The sequence below is a fragment of the Danio rerio genome, chromosome 25 (assembly GCF_052040795.2).
Source record: "Danio rerio strain M-AB ecotype USA chromosome 25, GRCz13ab, whole genome shotgun sequence".
Lineage (NCBI taxonomy): Eukaryota > Metazoa > Chordata > Actinopteri > Cypriniformes > Danionidae > Danio > Danio rerio.
In genome coordinates, this window is record NC_141045.1 from 26,693,687 (window position 1) to 26,719,978 (window position 26,292).

General features: G+C 43.4%; 1 protein-coding gene and 1 long non-coding RNA gene across 5 annotated transcripts in view; one reads left to right on the forward strand and one right to left on the reverse strand.

Annotated features, from left to right (window-relative positions):
* Positions 1-26,292, forward strand: part of LOC147837713 (uncharacterized) — a 977,861-nt gene that overhangs the window by 559,760 nt on the left and 391,809 nt on the right. The gene's annotated exons all lie outside the window — the stretch shown is intronic.
* On the reverse strand, positions 10,389-13,151 carry LOC137489361 (uncharacterized). Of its 4 annotated transcripts, none has more exons than XR_015526529.1 (7): positions 13,107-13,151; positions 12,472-12,544; positions 11,458-11,515; positions 11,275-11,368; positions 10,994-11,151; positions 10,803-10,898; positions 10,389-10,628 (listed from the first exon to the last, which is right to left on the reverse strand). It is a non-coding gene; the product is annotated as an uncharacterized LOC137489361 (long non-coding RNA). The 4 variants fall into 4 exon arrangements; XR_015526532.1 differs by having other exon boundaries at positions 12,434-12,544; XR_015526531.1 differs by having other exon boundaries at positions 12,649-13,151.

Sequence of the window (26,292 nt, forward strand, 5' to 3'; positions counted from 1 at the left end):
TTGTTACTGAGGCGGTCGAGTATGCTCATGCTGGCTGTTTACACAGAACTTCGCATGATTTTCAAAGAAAAGTCTATTTTGGAGTACACACTTTTCAGGTAAATATGTATTTATGATATACTGTCCGTTTCATTTTTACATGTGAAGCATTGTTCTGTTGATTTTGTCTGACTCTCGTGTCTCGGCTTTCCCCCGCTTAAAGACCAAAAAAAATGCTCCGGACTGCTTGGTGTACATTGGCCTGCTGGATGGAGTTGGCTAAGAGGTCTGGAGCTTATAAAAGAAGTTAATACAATATGATATCGAAGTCACCGAGGGACATAAAGTTATAGAAGGTGAGCACCTATATGCTGTTAGTTTTCTCGGTGTTAAAACACCCATTATCGCCTACGTATTCGCGCCTCATATCTTACGTTGCTGCTTTATTAATAACTGTTGCCACTGCGGAATATAATCCAAACCCAGATAGCAAAATACACTTGGGCCAGTTCCGGCTAGTTTCTCGCCTGCCGGAGACTTACCCCTCGGCCCGGCTCCTTCTGTTCTACTCAGGCCGGATGCCTATGAACTCACAGCTCTATTCCAGCACGAGTCAGTAAGCGAGCCGAGGCTGCCGCATCCAAGCCGGAATCGGCCCGTGAGTAACATTACATTAAAGTGTGGTGTGGCCCGGAGATGGCGCGACTAAGTCTTCATATACCTTTATATAAAACATTTTAGTATTACAGTTTTTTACAATTGCTATGACACTTTGATCAATACATTTAACAAGTTTCCTAAACTCTTAACACAGTTAGCACAACATCCGTCTTCGTGGGCTATACAATTAACACATTTCTTGTTGTTTTGACACAAAATGCATCCAGTTAACACAAATTTAAAATGCTTTAACTTCTTTTACACACAAGCACAACCAAGAACAAAACAATGTAATTTTACAGTCAAATTTACAAATGCTTTAACACAGTATGTCAGAACAGATAACACCATGTTCTAAACAGAAATTATATAGGATAAAGTCAAAGTGAACAGCTGTTCTAATTGTGAATTGAAACACAAATATATTCCCTGTATTTTATTCAATTGCCAATTAGAAACAGCATATTGCGGTTATATAAATAAATAAATAAATAAATAAATAAATGTATGTAAATATATATATATATATATATATATATATATATATATATATATATATATATATATATATATATATATATATGACAGCTGATTCCCATCTAGAAAGCACACTCATGTCTTGTTTTGGTTTTTCCAATCACATGATCATATGTTCTAATAGAGGACTCTTGAGGTTTTTGAAAGGAACAGTGAGCGCATCAAAGAACTCTGTCACCAATACGTCCATGTAAGATTATGCAATACAGTCATTACTGTACTATACACAGCAGGGCTGGACTGGGGCAAAAAATCGGCCCTGGCATTTTGGGCCAGAGCGGCCCACAACATTCAGTCAAAATGCTATCTATCTATGCACGTCCAATATTTTTATCAACTCATATTTTATAAAACACAAAAGCCATATATATGAAATAAATAAATACAAAATTTAATCTCAATATAATTTCTGTATACTGTCCATAAAGATATTTGTTGAGTTCTAAAAAATACACTATTCATTCATTTATTTTTCTTCGCATAAGTCCTTTATTTATCAGGGGTTGCCACAGTGGAATGAACTGCCAACTATTCCAGCATGTTTTATGCAGCAGATGCCTTTCCAGCCACAACCCAATATTGGAAATCACCCATACACACTCATTCACACACACTCATACACTTCAGCCAATTTAGCTTATTCAACACACTATTCACTCAGCCTATATTTCAATAATAAACATAACAAAAACTGCCTGCTGATGCATGGGTAAATCTTCAAAGGGAACAGTGTTACATTTTAACCTCTTTCACCTCATACTGCTTGCCGTTTCACTATCTAAACAATGAAAACATAATATAAGTCAAATTTGTTTCATTTTGATATTATGATTAACAGACACCAAACAGCCTCGTGTAGCTACATATTTATATGAGCATCATCTTCACTGCATATTTATAACAAAACAGGGCTTAAATATAACTGCCTCCTTTCATTTTCTTTGAAAAGAACAAACTTTACCCTGTCTCTTTTGCAGAATATCAGTTTTAATAATCAATAATGGCCATTATAACAGTATAACACACAATAAATTTATACGATAAATGTAAGCAATCAGTCAATGTGCAGAATCAGTGTTACATGGTTACATAAATTAATATATTAGCTTATCTTTGCACTCAGCCAAAACAACAAGATGAATTCAATATCACATTTAACAACTTTAGTGAGATCAGATCCAGCAGATGAACTGTCTGACATGCACTATACTCTCACCTGGGGTTTATGTTCACCCGCCAGCTCTTGGCAGAGAGTGTGTGGTCACGTGATTTGCGTTTTTAGCCGTGTACTAGAATGAACGGAGAACTTCTCAGAACTGCAAAATGAAACGCCGGTGTATTTTCCGCGATTTCTCTGCGCCTCTCTTGCGTTTCTTCTCTCTTGACTCTTGACTATTTTGACATATACACACAGACGACGCACGCTCATACAGAGCATAGGAGTTTGTAATTGGGCCAGCCCAATGTCAATACAGAAAAGAACCAATGGGCTGCAGAGTGTCACATGGGCCGGCCCGGTCTGTCTGTCGGGAAAAAAAAGCATCTTACTTTCAGAGAGTCACAGATCACAGCAGCGTAAATTAATAAGGCAGAAAAAAGCGATAGGCTGCTTAGCCTTTTATGGGCCGATCAGATCATAAGACGATGATCAGCCCGGCCCAAAAAGTACGTCGGCCCACCGGGAAAGTGCCCGGTCCGCCACACTGTAATCCCGAATAAGTTGACAAAACTCAAAAAATTTGAGGTAATCAGTTACGTCAAATTTTTTAAGTTATGAAATTATCTATTTTAAGTAAACAGAAACATTAAGTTTTGAGTTTGTTGTACTCATGCAAGACACTTCACCTAACTTAAAATACCCAAGATACTCAGCTTATACGTTTTAATTGCAATTAACTTAATTGTTTTAATTTTTCCAAACTTTAAATACTTAGTCACCCAGCTCATACATTTTAATACCAATTAACTTAATTGCTTTAATTTCTTTCAACTTTAAATACTTAAATCACCCAGCTCATACATTTTAATAGCAATTAACTTGTTTTTAATTATTTATCTCACCTTTACATACTTAGTCACCCAGCTCATACATTTTGATAGCATTTTTTAAAATTAACTTCTCCATCGTCAGTTTCACAAATAAAATTAGCCATTATTTTAATCTTTAAACCCCATAAATCTGTCAAAATAAATCTGTAATTTAAAACACACAGACAATACCATTTTAGACATTTATTGTTAAAGAAAAAATGTCCAACAGTACTTTCAAATTTGTCTCCTATGCAATTACAAATGTCTTAAAACGATAAAAACTATTAGACATAAAGAGATTGAAAATGAACACTATTCTGAAGTTAATAAAAATTACCCACAATGTAAATATGATATCAGACATAAGAGCCTCAAGAAAAAACAACTATAAGTTTGATAAAATTTAATACATTAATAAGTGTAAAACTTACTCTTAAGGCATTCTGTGAGGAGTGTGTTAGACCTACCTGTTTGTGATTTTGTTTTCTTGCGTGTCGCCTTCATGTTTCGTCACGGAGCACATGCTCTTTGTTTTGACAGTTCGCCATGTGCTCTTCCGTCAGCGTTTCCTTTTCCCCACCTCCTTGTTATTCACTTATTAAACAATTATTGTCACCTGTAGCTCCTTGATCTTCTCCTCTATTTAATTCCCGCTTGCCTCCTTGTCTTTGTCAGACCGTCTTGTGTGTTTCGCGAGTTCACTCGCTCTAGACCCGCGTTTATCCTGTCTTGTCTTGTGTAACGTTATCTATCTGGCTCCATAGAGATTAGTTTCGGTTTTCGTTCGCCCTCTCTGCTCATCTCTCTTCTGCCCTGTCAGGCTATCTTCGGTGTCATTGCTTGGGGCGCTCGGACTCAATCGCCTGCCGACATCCGGCCACCTGCAGCTGCTCGTCTTCCGGCTGCTCCGCCCACTAAGCCTGGATACTCACCACCTCCACGAGTCCGCCACCTTGTGGACATTCAATTGAACTACAGTCCAGTACTAGTTACTGCTGCCTGAATTACCCTTTTTATTCAGTGCTTTTTCTTTTATATTTTTGATCCTCTGTCTGAGGCATTTTTGATTTTTGAAGTTAAAATAAATCTTCACCTGCATATTGAATCTGTGGTTTCTTCCTGACAGAACGGTCTGACCAGTTATGGATTCAGCAGGTGCAGATCAAGTGAGAAATGCAGTGACCCAGCAGGGCATTCTCCTAGGACAACAGGCTACTCAATTAACTGCCACTTCACAAGAGGTTGAGTTTCTGACGGCTCGTGTTGCGGAACTCAATGATCTAGTCCAGGATCTACAGCTAAACCTCAGAGCCGGTAGGCAGGCAGCCTTCCCTCTCCACCCTGATCATGAGCCGCACGCTAATTGTCCACCACAATATGACGGGGACCCCAACTCCTGCCGATCTTTCTTGTCTCAGTGTTCACTGGTCTTCGCTCTCCAGCCACGCCGTTACGCCACTGAGGAGTCCAGAGTGGCATTTGTGATTACACTTCTTAAGGGCAGGGCCCGAGACTGGGCCACCGCTGTGTGGGATGCACGTGCTGCCTTTTGTGCCACTTTTGATGACTTTCGTAATGAGATGACCAAGCTGTTCGATCGGTCAGCTCACGGGGATGAGGCAGCTTCTCTTTTGGCCCAGCTAAGCCAGAACGGGCGTTCAGTGACTGACTACTCTGTTCAATTCAGGACCCTAGCAGCGGTCTGCGCTTGGAACGAAGCAGCTCTCCGAGCGAGGTTCCGGGACGGTCTGGATGATGAGATTCAGGACGAAATCGCCACTCATGACCTCCCTCATGACTTCGACGCCCTGGTTGACCTTGCTCTCCGTGTTGAGGGCCGCCTCCGCCGCCGCCAACATCGGCGAGCGACCCGTTCCTCCTGGAGGGCTGAGGAGGGCTTTTCAAACTTGCTCCACACCCCTCCTCCCATTCCGGATCAGGAGCCGATGCAGTTGGGGCATCTGCGGCTAACCACACAGGAGAAACGACATCGGTTGGCTAGGGGCTTGTGCCTGTACTGTGGGAAACCGGGTCATCAGGCTGTCCGGTGTCCGTTAAAAGCCCCCGCTCACCAGTAGTACGGGGGATTCTGGTGGGCACTATCCCTTGCTCTGACACCCCCACATACCGTACCTCACTGCCAGCCTCTCTACAATTCGGAGATGTCGTCCATTCGTGCTCTGCCCTGATCGACTCCGGAGCCGAGGGCAATTTTTTAGACAGCACCACCGCTGAGTCCTGGGGCATTCCGGCTATCCCTCTTTCCTCTCCTATCACTGTCCGCTCCCTCAATGGTCTTACCATCACCTCCTTCACCCATTCCACTCCTTCTGTAAGTTTAATTATTTCTGGCAATCACCGTGAGGATATTAGTTTATATTTATTTGACTCCCCGAGTGCTCCTGTAGTATTGGGGCACCCGTGGCTAACCAAACACAATCCTCATGTTGATTGGTCAACTAGTTCTGTGTTATCTTGGAGTCCGTCTTGTCTTGCTTTGTGTCTTGGTCCTGCCCCGTGTTCTGGTTCTGTTTCTCATGTGTTGCAGGTCGAAGCTGTAGATCTCTCCGGAGTCCCGTCGGAATATCACGATCTGCGTCAGGTCTTCAGCAAGTCCCGTGCTACTTCCTTACCTCCCCACCGACCATATGATTGTGCCATCGAGCTCCTCCCAGGCTCTTCTCCGCCCAGGGGTCGGTTGTATTCCCTTTCACGTCCGGAAAGAGAGGCCATGGACAGGTACATTCAAGAGTCTTTAAAAGCCGACCTCATCCGTCCCTCTTCCTCCCCGGCTGGGGCTGGGTTCTTCTTTGTTAAAAAGAAGGATGGCTCTCTGCGTCCTTGCATTGACTACAGAGGTCTTAATGACATCACTGTTAAGAACAGGTACCCTCTGCCTTTGATGTCTTCTGCCTTTGAGTTATTGCAGGGAGCCAAGGTCTTTACTAAGTTAGACCTCCGCAACGCCTATCACTTGGTCCGGATACGTGAGGGGGATGAGTGGAAGACCGCATTTAACACACCCACGGGACACTTTGAATACCGGGTCCTACCATTCGGGCTCACTAATGCCCCGGCTGTCTTCCAGGCCCTGGTCAATGACGTGCTGAGAGACATGGTGAATAGATTTGTCTTTGTGTACCTTGATGATATCCTCATCTTTTCCCCTTCCAAGCAGGTACACACTCAGCATGTTCGACAGGTGCTGCAGCGGCTGCTGGAGAACCAGCTTTATGTCAAGGCGGAGAAGTGCGTGTTCCACACTAAGTCTGTTTCGTTCCTGGGGCATATTGTCTCGACGGAGGGAATCAAGGCTGATCCTGCTAAGGTAAGGGCCGTGGCCGAGTGGCCAATCCCCAACTCTAGAAAGGCTCTGCAGCGGTTCTTGGGGTTCGCCAACTTCTATAGGCGATTCATCCGGAACTTCAGCTCGGTCGCTGCACCCTTAACAGCTCTCACCTCTCCTAAGGTACCGTTCATATGGAACAGTCGAGCTCAGGAGGCCTTTGATGTTATAAAGTCCCGTTTCATCACTGCTCCTGTTCTTTCTCTTCCAGATCCTGAACGGCAGTTTATTGTTGAGGTGGATGCTTCTGAAGTGGGGGTAGGCGCGGTCCTTTCTCAGCGGTCCCTTAGGGATGGGAAGGTGCATCCTTGTGCCTTCTTCTCCCACCGCCTGAGCCCAGCCGAACGAAACTATGACATAGGTAACAGAGAGTTGCTGGCTGTCAGGCTGGCCCTGGGGGAGTGGCGCCACTGGTTGGAAGGAGCAGCACACCCATTCTTGGTCTGGACGGATCATAAAAATTTAGAATATATCCGTTCAGCCAAAAGATTGAATTCCCGTCAGGCTCGCTGGGCACTCTTCTTTGGTCGATTTACCTTTTCCCTCTCGTACCGGCCGGGATCCAAGAACATCAAACCTGATGCTCTCTCCCGGCTATTCGACGTCCCTGGAGAGAATGCTACCCCAGTAGCCATCCTCCCGAGAGGAGTGGTGGTGGGGTCTCTCTCTTGGGACGTCGAGCGGCGGGTGAGAGAGGCCGGTCAAGGAGGGGAAACACCGGAAGGGTGTCCGGGGGGTCGCCTGTTTGTGCCAATTCGGCTAAGACCGGAAGTCCTCCAGTGGGGTCATGAATCCAGGGTAGCCTGTCACCCAGGAATCCGGAGGTCGCTGGCTACCATTCAACAGCGATTTTGGTGGCCGTCTATGGCCCAAGATACCAAGCAGTTTGTGTTGGCTTGTGCAGTATGTGCCCAGAATAAGACTTCTAATCAGCCGCCCATTGGTCTGTTACAACCCCTCCCCATTCCCTCTCGCCCCTGGTCACACATTGCCCTTGATTTTGTCTCTGGCTTACCCCCATCGAGAGGTAACACCGTTGTGTTGACGGTGGTGGACCGCTTCTCTAAGGCTGCCCATTTTATCCCCTTACCCAAACTTCCATCCGCCAAAGAGACTGCTCAGGTTGTGATTGACCAGGTCTTTCGGATACATGGCCTTCCTATGGATGTGGTCTCTGACAGAGGGCCTCAATTTGTCTCTCGGTTTTGGAAAGAGTTCTGCAGACAGATCGGGGCCTCTACGAGTCTGTCTTCAGGTTTTCACCCCCAGACCAATGGGCAGACTGAGCGAGCCAACCAGGATCTTGAAAGAACTCTCCGCTGCTTGGTGTCACAGAATCCGGGTACCTGGAGTCAGCAACTATCTTGGGTCGAATATGCCCACAATTCCTTGCCAGTTGCTTCAACAGGTATGTCCCCTTTCCATTGCTCTGTTGGTTATCAACCCCCTTTATTCCCTGCTCAGGAGCCCGATGCCGCGGTCCCGTCTGCCTTTGCCTTCGTTCGTCGGTGTCGCCGCACCTGGAAGAGGGCTAAGGAGGCCTTGGCCCAGGCTTCCAGACGGACCAAAGCGGCGGCTGACCGTCACCGGACCCCTGCTCCGCCTTTTGTTTGTGGTCAAAAGGTTTGGCTATCTACTAAGGACCTACCTCTCCGGGTGCCTTCTCGCAAGCTGGCACCCAGGTTCATAGGGCCATATCAGATCACTAAGGTCTTGAGTCCGGTGACAGTACAGCTCAAGCTTCCGTGCACTCTTGGTCGGGTTCACCCTGTTTTTCATGTATCCAGGGTCAAGCCTGTGTTCCGGTCCCAACTTAATCCTATTGGTCATTCCCCGGCCCCTCCTCCTCCTCGTCTAGTAGATGGCGTTCCGGTCTATACGGTGAGGAGGCTTCTTGATGTGAGACGCCGGGGCCGGGGCTTTCAGTATCTGGTGGACTGGGAGGGCTATGGTGCGGAGGAGAGGTCTTGGATTCCGGCTCGGGATATTCTGGACCAGTCGCTGATCGGGGAATTTCGTCGGCGACGAGGTGAGCCCCCTCTAGAGGCGCCGTGAGGCGCTTCTGGGGGGGGGGGTAATGTGAGGAGTGTGTTAGACCTACCTGTTTGTGATTTTGTTTTCTTGCGTGTCGCCTTCATGTTTCGTCACGGAGCACATGCTCTTTGTTTTGACAGTTCGCCATGTGCTCTTCCGTCAGCGTTTCCTTTTCCCCACCTCCTTGTTATTCACTTATTAAACAATTATTGTCACCTGTAGCTCCTTGATCTTCTCCTCTATTTAATTCCCGCTTGCCTCCTTGTCTTTGTCAGACCGTCTTGTGTGTTTCGCGAGTTCACTCGCTCTAGACCCGCGTTTATCCTGTCTTGTCTTGTGTAACGTTATCTATCTGGCTCCATAGAGATTAGTTTCGGTTTTCGTTCGCCCTCTCTGCTCATCTCTCTTCTGCCCTGTCAGGCTATCTTCGGTGTCATTGCTTGGGGCGCTCGGACTCCATCGCCTGCCGACATCCGGCCACCTGCAGCTGCTCGTCTTCCGGCTGCTCCGCCCACTAAGCCTGGATACTCACCACCTCCACGAGTCCGCCACCTTGTGGACATTCAATTGAACTACAGTCCAGTACTAGTTACTGCTGCCTGAATTACCCTTTTTATTCAGTGCTTTTTCTTTTATATTTTTGATCCTCTGTCTGAGGCATTTTTGATTTTTGAAGTTAAAATAAATCTTCACCTGCATATTGAATCTGTGGTTTCTTCCTGACACATTCGTTAAAAAAAATAATAAGTGCACATTCTGTGAAGTGACTCGTTTAGTGTAAACTACACAGAAACTGTATATATATATATATATATATATATATATATATATATATATATATATATATATATATCGTTGAAGTCAGAATTATTCGCCCACATTTATTTTTCCCCCAATTTCTGTTTAACGGAGAGCAGATTATATATATATATATATATATATATATATATATATATATATATTGTAGCGAGGCAGAGGGAAAACAGCGACACAGTTGGATAAGTTTACAGACAAGTCGCCGGAGGGTGCTTTATTTACAACGTGAATGGGGTGTAAACGGTGCTCTTCTTCAAGGTGAGGTGCTCTGGTGCTCCGGGAAGTAAGTGAAGGACAGTGAGTAGTCGGATGTGGGATCGTCACAAGCTGGAGTCTGCTGTGGAGAGACAGAGAGACAAGCGTTAGCGCATGGAGTCATTGGGTGAATGAAGCTCATCTTCTCCTTGCGTGGGCTTGGTTTATATGCCTCTCCACTTGATGACGTCCAGCTGTGAACGATCCTGTGTTGATGATGGTCCAGCTGGGTTGAATTAGCGACCAGGGCGACGTGGCATGTGTGCGCTCGTTACAATATATATATATATATATATATATATATATATATATATATATATATATATATATATATATATATATATATATATATTCAGTCTTGGTTGAACTATGATTCTGTCATTTACTTATTCCAAACCTGTTTGAGTTTCTTTCTTCTGTTGAAAAAAAAAAAAAAAAGCTGAGACCTGTAACCACCGATTTCCACAGTATTTGTTTTCCTATTAGAAAGTCAGTGGTTACAGGTTGTCAGCTTTACTTAACTTTTGTGTTCAACAGAAGCAAGAAATTCAAGCAGGTTTGGGACAAGTGAAGAGTTAGTAAATGACAGAATTTTACATTTGGACAAACTATCCCTATATATAATAAAATGCATACTTACCGATTAAAAGTAAATAAATGTTTTGAAGTTACTACCCCAGAGACAGTCTTTATTAAGTTAAAAAAAAAAAAAAAGCTCTACATCAACTCATTCTTTAAGGTTTCCATGCTACGAGACTTTTTATTTTCCATCATCCATGCCAAGCAAAACTTTTTGCACAAGTTCAAAGTCCTTTACTATATATTATGTGAAGAGCATACATTAATCCATACAAGACAAGAAAGGTCTGGAAGTGTGCTGTGGGTGGTGTCCAATTCATTCTTCAGGACAACAGAGACCCTCAGTGAATGCAGGGCCAATAAAGCATCTTCAGTCAGCAGGATTATCAATCTAAAAACATAATTCAAGGATATTAATGTAAGGACAGTATCAAAATGACTGAGCCAATATTATATGATTCATCAATTATTCTTGATTACAAATATGTTATTAAGTAAAAGTTTTCAAAACTTTCATCTTTTCATTAAACATGCCTAATTGTGAAAAGAATGAATGAAGTCTTACCATGGTGTTCCTAAAGAATCTTAAGTCACGCTCACGCAGCAAGACCAAAAGACCTCTGATAACAGTAGTCCGTCATGAACTGACATCATTCAGTTCCTGGAAATCAAGAATCAATTTTTTAAAAATTAAAAAAATAATAATAATTCAAATTATATTTTAATGTATACTTTAACACGTGACCCCAAACATACCTGCTCATCATAAACCTTTAAAAGATTAGCCAGGGTATCTGCTGTCTTGCCAGTTTTGGATGCTGTTTGCCTTAAAATTGTCATCAAATGAAATAGGTGGTGGTCCAGTTTTGCAAAGAATTTGTGGGGAAAATTCTCATTTGTAACATGTTGGTACTCTGCAAACAGCAAAAAGAAACAAGAGAGAATTTCATAAAACAAACCCACACCACAAAATATACAATTCTAGAAAAAATGTATTTATATTATTATTATGTTTCATTTACTTATCTATTTTTTACCTCAGATGAAAATCAGGTGTTGATCAGATGTTGAAAGCAATATCTTCATGTTGTAAACTGAACTCAAGGTCTAGCTGAAGTTTCACTTTCCTTGCTGCAAAAGTATCATTGATAAATACACTGTAATATTTATTTTATCTGGATATGCCAGGCATAGTAGTACAAAATAAATATTTTACCCACCTTTCACATGCCTCCATTTAAGAACCTATCTGTAGTCAGCAACACCTGACCTTCAATTCTGTATGTACACAAAGTCACAGTGTCATTTAGCTGAGAGTGGAAGTAGTACAATTGCCTGATGTCTAACGTTAACCTCCAAAACGGTTAGCAATAGAGCTGATTATCATGTTAGTTGCTTTAATTCGATGAACACAGATTTAATTTAAACAGTATTGAAATTTCTAAAACTGAATAGGACGACAAAGAAATTTAAGGCCTGATTTTAAAAGCTAGAAATAACAAAACTTACCTTATTGTCTAATGATGTAAAAATATATAGACTAAAATATTTATATTTTTAAGATATAAATATATTTTAAGCTACAAAATTTGCACATCAGAAAACTGTCTTCTTTACCACGTCTTGAATATTTTGTTTTGTTATTATTTTATTTAATAACATAATTTTGTATTAATGTGTTATAAATATGCATACTTTGTTTTTTAGGCTGTTTATATTCTCTCCAGAGTAGACATTTTAAAAAATAGATTGAAAAAAACAAAAACTTTTATCATACCTTTAAAATACATTTGACCTAAATGACATTTAAACTCACTTAACTGATCGCATTAATCAGGTAATCATTGATATGCAGAGATGTCGTCTTAAGCGCGAGGAAATATTAAGTGTTGATCAGTGCTGGTGATTGAGGTAAAGTTAGTTTTATATTTACACATTCAGACTTTCTCCTTAATAATATAATTTCAGAAAGGTAATTTTTGCATATTCTTAATGGTGAAATCATATTAGCAGCCAATGACTTTTAAAGTACAACATTGTTCAGTCAAAAAAAATAGTCCATTTAGTGTAATGTTGTTTTCATGTCATACTTGCATGTGATTTCAGAACGAATAGACAAAGAACCATGGTAAACAATTTATGGAGCGAGTCACAAGTTGTTACTAAATGAATGTATTAATATAAAACCAACTTTACCTCAATGTGGTAGTGTAAAATGAAGCTCTGCTCTGTACCTGCTCAGGTGAGGAGCGCAGCTTAAATGTTCTCCGTCAGGCTATCCTCATACATGGATCAGCAAGCAACAAGCTGCGTGTGACAAGAGTTAAGTTTTGAGACTACGTTTTTGCGCGTCATCAGAAAATACCGTTTAGTGTTTAGGCGGAGATCATTTGAGTTATGATTAACGTTACGTTTCTTGCGCCTTTCGTTTCCGAAGTGCCTACAGATCGCGAAGATAATACCACATTCACAGACTGGATGGAGTTCAGCGCAGCGCCATGACATGCGGTTGTGAGAGCGCACGTCTCCATGACAACTTCAGCACAGGCTGAGGAAAGGCATACTCGCGCCAAGATTTAAATTTTTTTGAAAAATGTAATCTGCCGATTTTAAATATTTTTGTCTTTATCACACTCTGTTAAAATTCAGAGTTAACACATTACAACTAACGCTAACATTGCACTGATTCTAACTTTTTAAACAGTAATGTTAACGTTAGTTAGCAACAAGTGAGGCTAAACATGTTTTCTGTAATGTACGACATGTAAACGCACCCTGATTAACTCTACATTACATTGAACTGTTACTGTGATTATATTAATTAAAACATACATTTAATATTTCTTGGATTTGTAAATATTTTACTTACTGTAGTGTGAAGCGAGGCCGATCCGCCATCTTGAAAAAAACGAATGAAGCATGAGCACGTACGTGAACCTGGATGACGTCAGACGCAAAATCACTAGGCTGACAGAATTTGAGTTAATGAAACTTTAAAGAGACATTTTGTATAAATTAAACCCAGCAGAATTGTTCACCTTACTTGAAAGATTAAATTTTTACAAACTCAAAAATAAGAAAAAGTTCTAAATACTCATCAAGGTTAATTAAGATAAACGAATTTTAATGATTTAAGTTAATAGAACTCAACTCAATTAATTAGTTACAGCATTAGGGTTTACAGTGCAGATGGCCAGTCCGCCCCTGATACACAGTGTGTTTTGCAGTAAACTACTCTTTAAACCTGGAGTTCATTAGAACATACAGTACATATACAGTACAGCATTTGCATACACTGTGTCTAATTACTTTCAGAGAGTCATGAAGTTAGAGGCCAATCAAGTACCACATGAAATTTTCAATGTTGACAAAGCTGGGGATGTTGCCGTAGAAAAATCATAATAGGCCAAAGGGCCACAGTTACCGTGCAGGGCCACAGAAGATATCAAGTATAATGTGGATGAGAACATGTGGCAAGAATAGAAGATTACTTTGTTATTTTATTATAATTGTGGTGCTTTTTCTGTTTGCAGTGATGTCCTTCTGCAAAAAAAGTCTGTACTGCAGCAATTCTGTGTCTGTATTTTTTTTTACATAAACTGTAAAATTTATAAAGCAATTTTTTTTCTTCACTTTATATAGAATTTTTGCAGTAAAAGAAAGAAAATGCATGCATTTACTTAACCCAACGAAACAAAACTGTAACGAGACTTCAAATATAAGGGCAGAGCTGACACATAAACTAATGGAGTTTCTGTAATGTCAGCTGATGATAGTGTTTTTATTGTCAGTGTGTTCTGATTGACTGAATGTTTATGTTGGAAGATAATAATAATAATAATTCGTTACATTTATATAGCGCTTTTCTGGGCACTCAAAGCGCTTTACACAATGGGGGGGGGGGGAATCTCCTCATCCACCACCAATGTGCAGCATCCACCTGGATGACGCGACGGCAGCCATTTTGCGCCAGACCGCACACCACACACCAGCTGATTGGTGGAGAGGAGACAGAGTGATGATATGCCAATCATGATATGGGGAGGGTTAGGAGGCCATGATGGACAGAGGCCAGTGGGCAGATTTGGCCAGGATGCCGGGGTTAAACCCCTACTCTTTTTCGAAGGACATCCTGAGATTTTTAACGACCACAGAGAGTCGGGACCTCGGTTTAACGTCTCATCCGAACGACGGCGCTCACTGAGCAGTATAGAGTCCCCGTCACTATACTGGGGCATTAGGACCCACACAGACCGCAGGTTGGGCGCCCCCTGCTGGCCTCACTAACACCACTTCCGGCAGCAACCTAGCTTTCCCAAGTGGTCTCCCATCCAGGTACTGACCGGGCGCAGCCCTGCTTAGCTTCAGTGGGTGACCATGTGAGAACATGTGTTTGTGTTTTGAACAATAATTTCATTTTGAAACATGTTTGCAATGTTTTGTTAGACATGGTGTAGTGTGTTCGTTTATTATAGTATTTTGAAAAGTAGTTTAGAGGTTTAGTTTATAATGTGTGATTTTGAGCATGAAATTAACTGTTTTGCCAATTGTGTATTTTAGGTCTGTTGCTGCGTTAAGAGTTTAGCAAACTTGTTACATGTATTGAAAAAAGTGTCATAGCCATTGTAAAAAACTGTAATACTGGAATTTGTAATTATTGATAATGTTTTTTATCTTGAGGCCATTTTCTGTTATTCTGTAATGTTATTTTAGATCGCTGAGGGTTGCCAATAGCATTAGTTAATCCACGGTTATATACACCGCCATTTTGTGTAGAAAAATCACAAATTTGTCACCGGCAAAGCGAACCATTATGTAAACATGGTGTAACAGAAATTAGCTCATTTTATGAATATTAATAATCAACAATAATGGTTTATTCTTAATTATTAATATTCCGGCTTAAGCTTCAGTCAATTCGGTCAAACAAACATATGATTGTATCTGATCCTGCCCGCTCGACCATATGGGACTCTCAGATTATGAATATTAATTATCAACAATAACAAATTATTATTAATCATTAATATCATTAATATTCTGGATCAATTTAATGTTAATTTGACCAAACAAACATAACTAGAGCCGCCGCTCTTCCGAGCGGCCACGGTAATGATCTATTCATTTAGAAAAAGGGAATTTAATTGCTACTTCTTGTGAAGTAGATTAATCATTCATAAGTTTTAATCAACTTATAATAGCTAGGCAGGGGAATCTGTATTTCATTGACATTTTCTCGTGAGGCAAACCATACAATTCATTTGATTATAAGGGATTTATTGACTAGTCAGACAGATAACGAACAAACGCACAAACATACATTAACATAGAACAAAGGTAAAACCACGTGGAGATATCGGGTCTATACGGGTCTATCAAGCATGTAACAACAAAGAGAAATAGTAAAGCGAGGAAATACAGATTTCAGATAAAAGAGTGACAAAACTTTCAGTTCCACACGCACCATTAAGGATCACCAAGATTATAAAAACAAAAACACCTTTTTTGATAAAAGGGGCACAGCTTAATCGCATAACTAAAAATACCTGGACTTTCATGTCTGGAAGTCTCTCTCTTTATGCTAGTCTTTCTTCCGTCGTGATGGAAAATCCTTTGATGTCCTTCTTGATGCGTGGAGTTTGTTGTACAGTTCTGAGGAACGCGATCGCAAACTTTAAACTGAGTTTACTTTGCTGGAAAAGAAGAAAAGCGTGGTGGGAAAAGTCCATGCGGCTTAGAAAAGCCGCTGGCCCATCAAAGGGGCCCACCTTTGATGGCTTCTTTGTTCAGATCTTCTCTGCCCAGATGTTTGGGGAGCAGTGTGGTTATACCTGCGGGTCACGTGACAACCCGTTCAGCATTCTTGACCAATGATTTCAGGACAAAGTTTGAGCGCAAAATCTTCCTTTGTCTCTAGGCTGTTCGTATGCAAATTTGGGTGTCCGCCCAAAGCATGCGGAGAGGCATTTAATGTAGGGAATTAAAGAATAAAGCAATGCGAGTTATGATCTTGCTCTATGCATCATGTGTTGTAAAATGTCAGCAGAAACCCATCGGTACCAAACATGGGGGGTTTAAAAGTACATCAACATAATTTTTCAAAGGCCTAAAGGGAACAGGCATACAGGTTATAAGAGAGGTTACACAGGTAAGAAAAATCAGAAATGAGATGCAAAGTTTACAAAACATAACACTTTAGTTTTGTGCTGGTCCAGGATTTCTGAGTTTCTGATTTTCTTTTTGTCGGAACAGCCTGTGTGTGTGAGTGTGTGTGTATTTGGGCAGGAATGTCTTTGAAGCTCTAGCCTTTTCTCTCCAGTCTCCCTGGATTACGTAAGTCTGTCGGGGGTACCCAGACTTTGTGGAGCCAGGAGTCATAAACCATCCTGTCGACTGAGCCCAGACCGTTTTCATGGAATGTTGAACGGAATGTTTACCTCCAGCATATATGTTACCAGTTATGTTATAGTCCCCCTCTTCCCAGACAACGTGGTTCGGAGAAAACCCGGTTGGTTGGGATCTAACTTAACTTGTTGGTTGGGCTGGAGGTGAGGGTCCCTCGATGTCCGTTCCTGAGTCAGCTGGACAGAGTTTCATTTCGATCAGCGTGGGCGCAGCTCCTTGGCGTTCCTTTCCTTTCCCAGCTTTCCGCTGAAAGGCTTGTGGAAGTGCGGCGGTGCACTTTTTTACTGATTCCTGTATCTTATTGAATGGCAAACCCCTTGTTAATGTGTGCTTCCCTGCTGTTGGGAGGCACGGAGTGGTAGTTATCCTGCAGTTTTCCAGAGATGAGTTATAGATGAGTATAGTTGTGAGGTTGCAGTGGTCCTCTGGTGAGACTGAGATACAGGATCGTGGCTGTATCCTGTGTAGAGAAGGAAGAGAGAGAAAGGGAACAGGGGAGAGAGTAGGTAGTGTCTGCGATGACTGTGCTTGGCTGGGCATTTCACTGTGACACCGGTTGCAGGGTCTCTACCCCTTTTCTTGGCTTGTGGCCCAATGTTTGTTACTCTGGTTGTGATACGTAGGTTTGAGGGTTGGCTGCTATGCAGCTGAGCGTATACAACCAGAAGTCTTTGCACTTTCTGTGTGATGTTGGTAGTGCAGGGGGGGGGTGCCTTGGTCCAAGTTGTTTACATCATCAGAAGATATGCCATGGTCTGGGCTGTGTCATCGGTGCTGAGAGACACTCTACCCACTTGGTGTACTGGCATATGAGTTCAAGGGGAAAAGAAAGTGAAGGAGAGAAAAACACACACAAAAAAAAATTGTTGCTCCTTGTGAGCCCATGGAAGTGTCCCGCCCGATCCATCTGGGTGTCTGATCATGAGATGATGGTTTCTCTGTGTTGCTGTGGTGCTCGGTAAATCAGCGCCCTGGGCATGTTTTGTTGTGTGCTGGGTCAGTACATTAGCATTACCCCCCCTCTGGCTCTGAGGGAGCACGAACTGTGGTGTCGTAGGGTCTTCAGGGACAACCCAAAAATGATTCATACGCACTGGTTTTTTAAGATGTAGGAGGTGTTGAGTGACATCTGCTATGAAGCTTAGGTCAGACAGAAAGATCAGGTGGTGGGTGGGGTGAGTGGGAGAAAAAAACAAAAAAAACAAACAAGAGACAAAGTAAAAGTAAAAATAAACCTGGTCTGACGTGAGGAGTCAGACACCTACGTGTTCGCAATGTCGTTTGTCGACATTTGTCGGGCTGGTGAGATTGGATGTGGCAGCTGTGTTCGGTTAGGCAGGGTTGTTGGCTGCCGGTTACAGATGCCAGATCTCGGGGTTTTGGTTGGGTGGTGACCATGATCCACTGTGTGATGCGCCTTCTTGGAAAGGGCATCTGTCCTGTCATTCAGGTCCTTGTCAGTGCCTAAAAGTTTAAAATGTTGTTATCTTTTTTCAGTAGACGACCATGATATGGCTGTCAGTGTTGTGGTCGCCTACTAGGGGGAAAAAGAAAAAGTGTTGATGTTTCACAGGCTTGTGGTGGGCGGTTCTGAAGCCCTTTGTTTACACCCTGGGAGGTGGAACGTGAAACAGAGTCTAGCAAGTTGGAGTCTGTGCAGCTAAGTGCACTCTGATGTCATGGGCTGCTGTGCTTTGAAGGGTTACAATGATGACTGCCATTTCTGCATACTGCAATGTTTGTGGGAGCATCCATCGACACGGGCTGTGGGCATACCTTGGCACGCATTCTCATCCCAGTACTTGGAGTTTTGTACTTTGTCAGTTGTACAATCTTGGTAAACAGCTAGGCCGTTGCCCAGCATGGGTTTGTGGCTTAAGATGTAACGCGTGTCAATACAGTGGCCCTGGGGGGCCATCGGCCGCATGGTCGTACTGGCGTTAGTCTTTATGCCATCCCTGATGTGTTGACTGTTCAGTAACATGACAGGCTGGTGGCAGGTGTCTATGATGGAGGATAGCTGTTGAAATGGCACCCACCGTGCAGAGCGATCTTATTTCACAGTCTAAGTATTTGCCTTCTGGCGCAAGGAGTGTCTTACTTGCATATGCCCAGACGTCTCAATTCAGTCGTGGCCAGCTGTTGACCTTCCGTCAAACAGAAGGACAGCCCTTTTTGAACAGGGTGGTCACGGTTCTAGAAGTCTTTAAAAAGTTCTTAATGACGTGTCTGGAGTATTTGCACCCACTTAGGGAGCTGCTCAGTTCGGAGACCTTGCTAGGCGGTAGTCTTTTGCGCTAGCCACAGTCAACTGTTGTAGGACATGGTCTGTCTCCTTTGAGTGGCCAGACAAGGTGGTACTTTCATTAAGGATGTCATCAACGTAGCTGAGGTTGCCTCTAACATAAGCATCGGGATATGCTTTGTTCAGGAGGGTGTTGCTTTCAGCTGGTGAGTTGGCCTAGCCGACAGGGCACCTCATGATCGTTTAGTGTCTATTGTTCAAGGTGAAAGCTAGCTTATGCTGGTCATTTGGATGTACAGGTATCGTCCAGAAGTCGGGGACCACATCAAGCGTTGAGAAGATGGTTGGTCCTTGAATTCTGGGCACTTCCTGTTCCAGTGGTTGTCATTTGACAATGGCATTTGCTGATTTAGCTTTCTATAGTCAGGCACCCTTTGACATTTGGCTTGAGGACGGTCCAGATGGGTGCCGAGTAGGTGTTGTTGCATAGACAGATGTCCTTTTCCCAGCATGGAGTTGGATATTTCCATGTGAAGGTCAGTGGGACTTGCAGTCTAAAGAGTCTTTAGCGAGGGACCCGTTGTAGTCATACAGGATGTGCTGACGTTTGTCGGTTGACATCATCCTGCATGGCCTCAGCATGTCTGTTCTGTTGAGGAAAGTGCCCTGTCTTTATCCATGTTAGTGATGGAGTGACAAGTGGCTGGGCACACGGCAAGGAGTTAGTCCTCGGTGAGCTCACTTCTGCCTACCTGTTCTTTGTTTACTGGTAAGACCGACGTGAGTGTGGCGAGCTTGAATGGAACAGTATAGTCTGTGTTTTCTAACGCTCCCCTCTGGTGTCGTTGCATGTTGGGTGAGGCCAATAATTGGCCCCAAGAGTTCAAAGTCATGGAACTCGTAGCTGGCCAATCCGACCCAGTCGGTAGTCTTTGGGGATTTTTTTATGTCAGTTGCTATGCATCTCTTACGCAAGACATATACTGTTCATGAGGACAGTTCAATTAAGGGTATGGCTTCCAGGTAGAGGCCCAGTTTTATGCCTTCTGTTGTTGGTTGGAAGAAAAACCCAATGTATGGTTTAGAGTTCGGCCTTTCGTATGGAGAGCCATATAGAGCACCTGTTTGTATAGGCTGGCACCACAGAGTCTTGTTTGCTGATGACGAAGCAGACCTCTGGCATGGTCTGGCCTGAGTGGGGCTTCTTGAGGGTGACGGCCATCGTTGTTGGCTGTGAGAAGTGTGGGTGCCTTTAACCGGTTGTTAAGGGTGTCTATATATATGCCTGAAGATGTATCAGGCTATTAGCTCCGATGTGAACATCGTGAGGCGAGGCCGTGAGAGTTAGGAGGGAATGGGTCAACCAGTCGCCGTTACGGTTCAAGTTCAATGTGCAAATGCTGTTGGCAGTTGTCATGTGAGAGTTCAGCATTTGGATAGTAGTGTGTATGCTTGTTAGTTGAACACAGGTCTGGGGTGTGTTCAGGCGGAGTGTCGCACCGTGCGAGGCTGATGGCTGCTGGGTTGTCTGCTCATAGTGCAAGTACAGTGTCGTTCACCGTCAGGTTATTCAACATTAAGCCCTTTGAGGCCTGGGGCAGCAAGCGTTGGGGTTGCTAGCTGGTTTGAAGGCTGCAGAGTAGCGACCTTGACCCCGTCTATGTTGTTGAGTTTGGGTTCCCGCGGGCTCCAGCGGTTTCCCGCGACCTTGGTGACCTGAAAGTCTGTTGGGGTTGACCTGACGGCTGTGAGAGTTCTTGCACTTGGGCCCAGATTTTAAGGAGTTCAAAGTTCAAAAGAGGTTCAAACATATCCAGCAGATTTTTACCAATCAGCAGCAGGTATGTGCCCATTGGCGACGGGTACAAAGGGTGCACTGCAGTCATGGGGACAATAGTTATATGAATGGGAGCGATGTATGTGAGTTGAACCTCAGTTTGGCTGTATGATTTGCACCATCAGCCTGCCTGGTTGGCATTTAAGTGTTCATTTTAGTCTCTGAGCTCTTGCTTTGAGTTACTCAAACAGGGAAGATGACATTAATGTGAGGTCTGCTCCCGCGCTGACCAGCGTTTCTCATCTGTCTTTCATCTCCACGGTTATAGCCAAGTAGCGCGTCGTTGCCACACCATTTCGATCAGGTTCCCCAAGAGTTGAAGTGCAGTTGTTTGTACGCATGTGTGGCTGGTTGGTGGGCTGTGGCTCAGGAGGTAAACAAACAACCAGAACAGTGTTTTCTGATACCTGAGGTTGCATGCATGGTGGCATTGGCTGCTGCTTGGGGGAAGTGTGACACTGTAGTTAGATACACAGTACTCTGCGGGGATGGAGCAGAAGGCAGGTGTTCAGGGGGGGTAAGTGGTTTTGGACCCCCCTCTAGTCATAAGGAGTCTGGATTGACTTCTTGTAGGGCCCCCTTCAAGTTTTTCAGCAGATCTGCTGCTCATGATGCCACTGTGTTATTTTTTGGTGTCAGGTTTTCACCTTTAGCTTTCTCTGGCGTGTAACGAGCTGGATGCTGGTTGCTTAAACTCCTAGCTACTGCAGGTTGGCGTTCCTTGGTTGCTGTTAGGCTCCTTTTGGGCTGCTTGTGGAGAGTCCCAGTGTGTTTCTAAGCATCCTGTCTGGTGTTGGGACATATGCCTTCCTGGCGGTGCTGTCCTCTGCTGGCGGAGAAAGGCTTTAACTCACTGTTGGAAGTCTTGCGGCTGGGAAACAGCCTTTTAAAGTCAGCTCCAGATGAGATTCTGAGACAGGGTAGCTTGTAGGTGTTTGACAGTGTTTCAAAGCAGTCTTTGTTTTAAACAGATTTTATGAGCTAAACTCTGCCGCTGTTGGGTGGTCAGGGCGTGGGGGCAGGGAAACCCGAGTGCGGACTCACCACAGAAAGCAGGTTTTTTGGGAGAGAGAGAATCTGGAAGTTGAAATGCTCCTCCGGTCGTGGCTCATTTCCTGTCTCGCAGTAGGGTTGGTGTAGTCGACTGCAGTATGCCTGTAAGATCTCGTGGCTGTTCTGAGACCCATGGCGACAATCAGTCCTTACTCTGACACGGGGTCAGGTAAAACACTCTAGTAAGAGCTTTTGCATCGACTCGTAATCTGCTTTGATGGCACAGGGCTGTTGATTCAGGAAGCTTCTTGCCTCACGGCTCGAAGTAATTCTTAGCAGATATAATTTGTCACAGAGAGTGGCACTTGGCCTCGTCTGTGTAAAAGTCAATGTCTTAGAATTAGGAGTGCGTGTCGTTGCCTCCAGCAGGGTTTGGGGTGAAAGTTGTCATTTCCCTGGCTAGCTGGTTGAAAGTCTTTGGTTGACAGATGGTGTCTGTCTTGGGGGACCCCTTTGGAGGGAGTCCTGGCCCTGTGTTGCTGACGCGCGTTGCTGGAATGCTGGCTGGCAGGCAATATGAGTTGGATTCACCCCCCTCTGCTGGTCTATCCAATCTTGGCTTTTGGGGCTGACTGTAGCAATTCCCCTTTCGGGTAGTCACATGGATTGTAGGAATGTGACAGTTCTGGGTGAACTCTGTCAAGTTCATGCTTAAAGTTTCTTGGTTGGGTTCCGTGTTGGAATTTTGCTGGGCCCTCAGCCGTTGACTTTAGAGGCTTTGACCCGAGCTTCACTGTCTTTAGTTCTGCTCTTTACAATAGTGTTTCAGCTTGTAGCGTTACACTCAGTTCATCTTTGGCTTTCTCCTCTCGTCGCTCCTTGTGTCCATTGTCCGCTTGTAGCTCCATCGGGCGCACTGTAGTCCGTCCATTTGCTCCAGAAGTTCGGTGTCCTTTTCCCTCGTCGTCTTGCAGGCGTCCTGGACTCGATGCTCCAGCTGGTTGAGACCCTTTCCTATGGATCTGTCCCATGCAAGGGTGAGGTGTGTCAGGACCCTGGAGAGTTGAGTCTGGGCTTGGCTGTCATGGCTCCGGGCTAGGTCGTTCGACCTCAGCGGATTAATGCAGATGTCCAGCTGTTTTCTGCTTGGCCGGTGCAGCTCCATGGCGTCGTTGGGCAGGAGGTTGTGGGTTAAGCACTTAACCAGGCCTCCAGTTGGTCCCAGTGAACAGCGGGCTGGACGCACTTGACATGCTGGTCTGTTGGGTGAGACAGAGATCACAAGGGAGAGAGAGAGAGAGACCTACATGGCCAAATCGAGTGGATGTTAGCATTGTGCTATATTATTAGTCTGACAGGGTTGTCAGCTAGGGGGTATGTGCCGGCTAGACGTTGGTCCTTCTAAGGATCCACTGGGGGCCGGACACTTCGGATGTCGGATTGGGGTGGCTATTTAATAGTTGATATCTGGACCTCATGGATTTTAGTCATGCGCCAGGCTGTGCAAATTATCAATCAATTATTTAGATCACCCTGGTGGTTCTCAATAGCGTGGTCTCTGAGCAGGTCAAAGAAAAAAATTAATTAGGTAAATAAAAATAACAGTAACTCAAAAAAATTAAAATAAATAAGTAATACTAACGATAAGTTAGACAAAATGGCACCTCGCTCGGATGAACGAGTGTACAGGGAAAGAAAAATGAAAGAAAATAATACTAATAATGGATATCGGTAAATATGAATAAAAATAAAACTGAAAGACAGACAAGGATGAGCAACCATGACAGGGTAATTAACCAAGATTGACCGTATGCCAGTTGACACGGTCGGTGTTTCTTGGAGTACGATTGCTGATGCCACTGTGATCCACGCCATAGTCACAAAACGCCAAAGTATCTAACACATTCTTCAGCAGGGGTCAGTTATGTCAGACAGATGAACCCAATCTTTTGATCTGCAACCTGGATAACCTGTACGCTTTGTAGGGATAGTTTACAGTTTAACCCAAAGAATGACCAGTCTGGTAGATGAAGAAGAGCCGGAGTCAGAGATTTTAAAAAAATAAATTAAGTTTACTGAAGATAGTTTGCAGTTTCATTCGCAGAAGCCAGCTTCAACACTCTCAATGAGTTCCTAGGCCGCTCTGCTTACAATCACCAATCAATAACAATTATACTCTCACATAACGTCATTAACTGCGTCATACATATAGGTGTTCTAACCTGATTGGTTAAAACACAGATAGACTAGGAACATTTCCATGTGGGGTTCGTGCGTACAATTCTGAACAATATCTAAACATAAATGTCAGACACCCTTTAGACTGATTAGAGCTGACTCCAGACCTGTGAAACGGATCAACAATCAAATAGAACACACACACACACAGTATAATCTGTTTCTTATCTAAGGCTGACTGTACTGTCAGCCGTCTTTATCGAAACTGGTTAAAAACTGGTATAATCTACATTCAGGCAGTAATATTCTTACTACACAAAGTCTATCTTGAATAAAAAGTAGAATCACTTTAAAAGGTTTAACCGTAAAAATATAGCAAAATCACTTTAGACATTTTAGACAGTATTAACTCCTAGAAATAACAATAGAAACAGTTGCTTCCAGTCCTCAGTTCCACTCAAGATCTCCATGACCTCGGACCTAATTTGCTGGCTCCTGAAAATAGGTATAAAGAGACAGGCAAATGCACTGAACATTCTTATATTAAGCAATGTGTTAACTTATTCATTAATTAAAATCAATTCACAGTTAAATACTAAGAAACAGGATGATGAAAAGGATAAACGTTGGTCCATGATGAGATGGACTGGAAAGCAGAAATCCGAATCCTTCAGCTTAACCACACAAGCACAGAGGACTCGGGTCCGAATACGGGGAGTTCTATGGATCTACTTCTCTGAGATGTTTCCGAGTTGCACTTCACATTCAGTTAGCCTTGTGCTAAAGTTTGTTAATGTTACAAGATGTGAAGGGTTAGATTACTTAAGCTTTTGCTGGCATTAGCTGCTAGCAAGTTGTTATGAATTACGCTTCACATCCGGTTAGCATTGTGCTAACAGTTTGGTAATATCAAGACGTGAAGGGTTAGTTTACTTAAGGCTAGTGGTTAGAAGCTAGCGAGTTGTTTTGCCCTGTGACGTAAGCCGCGTCACACACTCTGCCTCCTAAAGGCGGGTCTGATCCTTTCGGGTGTTGGCTACGTCATTCACGCATGCGTGCGTGCACACGAGTCACGTGGAGGAGCCAATGAGCGCTCGAAGAGCGGTTTCAGTCATGAAAGGAGCTTTCATTCATAACTTGGTATGCGACTGAATTCACAAAGGCAAAGCGCGAACCACTAAGATTCGCATAAACATTTTTTTTGTTTTTTTTTGGGTACAGTTAGTGTGATATTCAGAGAGGCAATTGCAGATTAGGAAGTGAAGTGGAGACTAAATAGTTGAGTTTTTAGTCGTTTCTTGAAAATAGAGAGTGACTCTGCTGTTCTGATGCAGTTAGGGAGTTCATTCCACAAACTGGGCAGATTGAGCGTGAGCGTTCGCGAAAGTGATTTCTTCCCTCTTTGGGATGGAACCACGAGGCGACGTTCATTCACACAACGCAAGTTTCTGGAGGGCACATAGATCTGCAGAAGTGAGAGCAGATAAGAAGGAGCAAGGCCAGAAGTCACTTTGTAGGCAAACATCAGAGCTTTGAATTTGATGCGAGCAGCAACTGGCAGCCAGTGCAAACGGACTAGCAGCGGAGTGACATGTGCTCGTTTAGGTTCATTGAAGACCACTCGTGCTGCTGCGTTCTGGAGCAGTTGAAGAGGCTTGATAGAGTTAGCTGGAAGCCCAGCTAGTAGAGAGTTGCAGTAATCCAGTTTGGAGAGAACAAGAGGTTGAACAAGGAGTTGAGCTGCATGTTCAGATAAGAAGGGTCGGATCTTTCTGATGTTATAGAGTGCGAATCTGCACATTAGGCAGCTAAACTAACTGTTTTAAACCACGGGAGCAAATAGTCTAGAATTTTCTAGCTATAAGAAGGCCTTTTAAACGGACAGGTTTGGGGTTTCCAAACTGTCTTACAAGCGCTGAGGGAAATCTCTGTTCTGACAGGCACAATAATATATTTAAATGATTTGCGGAACGTGCGTCTTTGCAAAATCGATTTAAAATATTATGAACTGCAGTTTAAATCGTTACACTCAACACGGGGCAGCTCTCTGCTGTGTTAGTGAACCAGAAGGGCTGGGGGAGGCTTTCATCCTTCCAGCTTTGAAGAAAAGGAAGCGCTTCCCACGGTCCTTTTTTCTTCTGGCGCGCTCCATAAATCACAATAAATTGAAGAGTTTGTTTCACAGAAAATGTTTGGAAAACTGCCCGCATTCTCTCCACCAATATGTAACAGAAATTAGCTCATTTTATGAATGTTAATAATCAACAATAATGGTTTATTCTTAATTTTTAATATTCCGGCTTAAACTTCAGTCAATTCGGTCAAACAAACATATGATTGTATCTGATCCTGCCCGCTCGACCATATGGGACTCTCAGATTATGAATATTAATTATC